The sequence below is a fragment of the Penaeus vannamei genome, chromosome 27, assembly GCF_042767895.1.
Source record: "Penaeus vannamei isolate JL-2024 chromosome 27, ASM4276789v1, whole genome shotgun sequence".
In the NCBI taxonomy this organism is placed as follows: Eukaryota; Metazoa; Arthropoda; class Malacostraca; order Decapoda; family Penaeidae; genus Penaeus; species Penaeus vannamei.
The window spans coordinates 24,349,458-24,354,457 of record NC_091575.1 but is presented as its reverse complement, the minus strand read 5'-3'; the positions used below and the strand labels follow the sequence as shown (position 1 = coordinate 24,354,457).

Below are 5,000 nucleotides of genomic sequence, written 5' to 3'. Positions count from 1 at the left end.
CAGCTTCCGAACGAGCTATTTGAATCTTTCTATTCGGTTTTGGTAAAGTTACTTTTCAACTTTACATGACAAAGCAAGCTGTCACTAGATATTCAGCTTGCAACACAATTCACATTTGTAATACTGTCAACTGAAACAAGAACAATACATTGAGCAAATGCCTACTGAACATGCTAAAGCTGATTAAAAACACTTTAAACCACGCAATTTTTAAGCCGGTTCGGCCTAATACAAACCCAGAGAAGGGACTCCGATCATTTCTAACAAATCTGCATATCACAAATTCCACGGAAAGAATCCCCGGTCTGAAATACACATTTCTCAGTATCAAAGGCTTCAGTGTATTTATCCGCCACCATTTGCAAGAGCTCTTCAAGGGGGGAGGGAGGGGGGAAGGGACAGGCAACATCGAAAAACAGAAAAATACGCGAGAGGGAAGTGAGCTCGCACGGGTAAATAGTTGGGTTCGAGGATTCGGTCTTCCACGAACGGCTACGGTAAATATTTACGGTTTTCTCCCCTTTTAGACGTTTTTCTTGGGTTAATGTCTGTATTATGGGGTGTGATTGAAGCCCACCTTTATTTCTACATCAACGCCTCGACTCTGGACAACACAGGTGAGCGGGTGGCGAGAGACAAAGCTAAAACAGGGAAGGATAGGATTATATACGAGGATCTCAAGGGGAATATGAAACTATTTGCGCCAAAGAAAGGCAAATAAGGTGGGGAAATGTACTAGACGAAGGACATAAATCGGACGGATGAAACAGTACTGCCGGAGAAACAGCCGTGTGAAGACGCACTCCAAACCAGCAGCTGCCTCTCCAGACACGATCCCACTGCCTTCCCCACGAACTCGGATCCTGGAGGACGAGGTCTCTGGCGTGGACTCTGTAACACAACACCGGGCGCCTGTAACACGTAACGCCACACAAACCCACTCGAATCGAGGTTATTGACGTCTTTCAGGAGGTTCCGAGGCCCAGACGGTGCGAGAGCGACTGTGGAAGATCTCGGTCGTCGTCTCCCTTCCTCTGGACTCTTTATATCCGAGCAACTTCCATTCAAGCGGCGAATAAAAACGGTTCATGATGTTCCAGTTACACTCCAGAGCTTCGAACACCCGCGAGAACCCCCTCGTCCAACACACGTACCGGTACTTCAACACTTCGGTGAGAAAAAAAGATACACACACACAGGGAACTCTTACAGCATCGAACTCACACAAAAAAGGATTGACGTATGTAATTTTCTTCTCTCTTTCTGCTGCGCTATCACTCTTATTTCGCGAACTGATCTTTTTCTTCTACGGCCTCAGTGCGAGCCACACTCATGAGCCGTTGTCAAGGCACATGGAATCTCCTCTGAGTCTCCACACTCACTGAAACTGTCTCCCGCACCAACCCGGCCAGACCAGCAGACCCTCCCTGCTTCCCGGCCACCACGTGGACATGACTCCGCCCCCAAGGCTAAGCCCCGCCCCTCGCCCGTTCCCCCGTACCATCATCCCCTCCTTATTTTAGTTTCATTCTCCTGTTCAACAGTTTCTTTTTTGTGTGCTGTTGTTGTTTCTTGTTTATGTTTGTTAATATTTATTTTTAGATTAAAAAAAAAGATGTGTATTGAGTTTTTAAAAATATTTTTCTTCTTTAGCTCTCACCTGTTCTATGCTTACTGGGGGGAGGGGCTGTAGGCGTGTCTGCCAGTCTGCACAGGCGTGGGTTATCGTAATGATAACCTGCCCATTTATCTCTCCCTCCGCCTCTTCCCCTCTTTCTCTCTCCCTCCCTCCTTTCCCCCCCTCTCTCCAAATCTCTCCCTCTTGACCTTCCTCTCCTTTCTCCCCCCGCCTCTCTCTCTCTCTCTCTCTCTCTCTCTCTCTCTCTCTCTCTCTCTCTCTCTCTCTCTCTCTCTCTCTCTCTCTCTCTCTCTCTCTCTCACTCACTCATTCTCTCTTTTACTCATTCTCTCTCTTTCTTATTCATTCTCTCTCTCTCTCTCTCTCTCTCTCTCTCTCTCCCTCTCGTTCTCTCTCTCTTTCTTTCTCTCTCTCTCTCTCTCTCTCTTTCTCTCTCTCTCTCTCTCTCTCTCTCTCTCACTCATTCTCTCTCTCTTTTACTCATTCTCTCTCTTTCTTATTCACTCTCTCTCTCTCTCTCTCTCTCTCTCTCTCTCTCTCTCTCGCTCTCTCTGTCTCTCTCTCTCTCTCTCTCTCTCTCTCTCTCTCTCTCTCTCTCTCTCTCTCTCTCTCTCTCTCTCTCTCTCTCTCTCTCTCTCTCTCTCTCTCTCTCTCTCTCATTCCTTCCTTCCTTCCTTGCATCCCACCCTCCCCCCCTCCCTCCCTCCCTCCTACTCTCCTACTCTCCTTCCCTCCTTCCCTCCTACCCATCTATCCACCTTCCATCCTACCCACCTATCCTCCCTTTCTCCTACCCTGTCGTCCCTCCCTACCAAACATATATCTAAATCTATTTGTATAGTATAGTTCCTAAATTCTGTGAAGGACGTCATGTGACTGTGAAAAGACAACTTGACAGCAAATCGTGACACATTATAATCATAAAACCCTCGCATGACCACATGAAATGACAGCAAATCATAAGAGAGAGAGAGAGAGATTGTATTTCTAATTGCACTGGGAGAAATGACGTTGTATCGACGTTAAATATTGTCTGTGAGTGATTTCTGTTTGTCTCTGTCTCTGACTTTGGCTCTGTCTCTGATTCTCTCTCTGTCTCTGTCTCTGACTCTCTGTCTGTCTCTCTGTCTGTCTCTCTCTCTCTCTCTCTCTCTCTCTCTCTCTCTCTCTCTCTCTCTCTCTCTCTCTCTCTCTCTCTCTCTCTCTCTCTCTCTCTTCCTCTCTCTCTCTCTCTCTCTCTCTCTCTCTCCCTCTCTATCTATCTATCTATCTATCTATCTCTTCTAAACCTCCTCCCCCTTGCCCTCCCTCAGAAAAAAATAGAGAAATGAGATGGAATAAAAAGAATATATAAACAAATAAACTGAAAAAAAAGAATCACAGAAGATGATAAAGAAGAATACTGCAAAGTCAACAGAAATTATTAATCTAATCTATATATATTAAAAAAAAAGAAACATTTATCATGGATGTGAATATCATTAAAACTAGGTCAACAGATTGCGTTACTAATTATAGTGAGAAAATAACCCCGTAGATAGTAATGAGGATAATAGTGATTCCTTTAATAACAATGATTATGGAATATTGGTGAAAAAAAAATCATAATCATATTGATAAAAAAGGTTATGAGAATGATTATGATTATGTAGAGGATAATAACGACACCATTAAAGTAAAGAAAACAGCAATAGTAAAAGTAATGATCATACTAATAATATTGATACTTAAAATTATCCTAATTATAGGAATAATAATAAAAAACAACAGAACAACAACAACAGCAGTAGCAACAACAACTGACATTATTATAATTGAAGTAAAATACTGACAATGATAATGGTAATGAAAATAATAGTATGATTATGAGAATGACAGTAATAAGTCATAAACTTGGTGATTATCATAAGAATAAGGTTCTAACAATATTGATAATACTATCAACCGAGTGCAGGTGATGAAGGAAATAACCGTAATCATAAAGATGTGATAAGGATAATATTGAAAATAACAACAACAACAGCAACATCAACTATAACAACAACAACAACAACAGCTATAACAACAACAACAGCTATAACAACAACAACAACTATAACAACATAAGCTATAACAACAGCAACAACAACAACAACTATAACAACATCAGCTATAACAACAACAACATCAGCTATAATAACAACAACAACAGCTATAACAACAACAACAACAACAACATCAGCTATAACAGCAACAACACCTGAATTACCAACAAAGCCCCCGATAACACGGCAACCCAAACAACAACATAGCAACGCCTTCGCGAGCGTGAAAAGGTCACTCAGCCCACGACAATAACAACAGTTTTGATACCCTCTTATCTAGGAAACCCTGACCTTTGACATTCACGGGGCCTTATCAGTGCCTTATCTCCAGTCTCCAAGCTCTATGTAGGGGCCTGTATGGAGATAAGGTCCCGCAGTCGATGTCATGATGAGGTTCGTGTTTGTGAAGTCGAGAGAATGACGTTTATTTTTTTTTATTTTTTTTATTATTTTGTTGTTGTTGTTGTTGTTGTTGTTTGTGTTTTGATGCATGGTGATGTGTACGAACTCTCGTAGGAAGATGTGCGAACAGGCTTCTGTACGGATACACACAGACAGGCACACATGAGATTAAAGTGGCACATATTCAACTCACATCCCTAATACGGACACGCACATGCACGTACATAAACACATACACGCACACAAACACATGTGGACATAGCCAGTAAACAGAACAGGCTTGCGTACAGACACACACAGAGGTACACATGAAATGAAACTGACACATATTCAACTCACATCCCTAACACACACACACACATACACGCACACATACACGCACACAAACACATGTACACATAGCCAATAAACAGAACAAACTTGCGTACAGACACACACACACAGGCACACATCAAATCAAACTGACACACATTCAACTCACATCCCTAACACGCACAAGCACACACACACATACACAAACACATACACGCACACAAACACATGTACACATAGCCAACAAACAGAACAGACTTGCGTACAGACACACACACACACAGGCACACATGAAATCAAACAGATACACATTCAACTGACATCCCTAACACGCACACACACCCATACACACAAACACATACACGCACACAAACACACATACACATAGGCAACAAACAGAACAAACTTACGTACAGACACACACAGACACACATGAAATCAAACTGACACACATTCAACTCACATCCCTAACACATACACACACACACATACACGCACACATACACGCACACAAACACATGTACACATAGCCAATAAACGGGGTAGAACAACAATCTTGATCT

The 5,000-nt window shown here is 42.4% G+C and overlaps 1 protein-coding gene across 3 annotated transcripts in view; it reads right to left on the bottom strand.

The window, feature by feature from the left end:
* Positions 1–5,000, bottom strand: part of E23 (Early gene at 23) — a 195,985-nt gene that overhangs the window by 38,030 nt on the left and 152,955 nt on the right. Inside the window, exons 1-2 of one of the 3 annotated variants that reach the window (XM_027374291.2) lie at positions 1,225–1,407; positions 1–130 (exon numbers count right to left, since the gene is read on the bottom strand). The exon at positions 1–130 is cut by the window's left edge and continues 644 nt beyond it. The exons of 1 other annotated variant lie outside the window; for it this stretch is intronic. The gene's annotated coding sequence lies outside the window, so the exon portion shown is untranslated. Of the gene's footprint in view, positions 131–1,224; positions 1,408–5,000 lie in introns of those variants that run through there. One more of the 3 variants, XM_070141061.1, reaches the window with a different exon arrangement.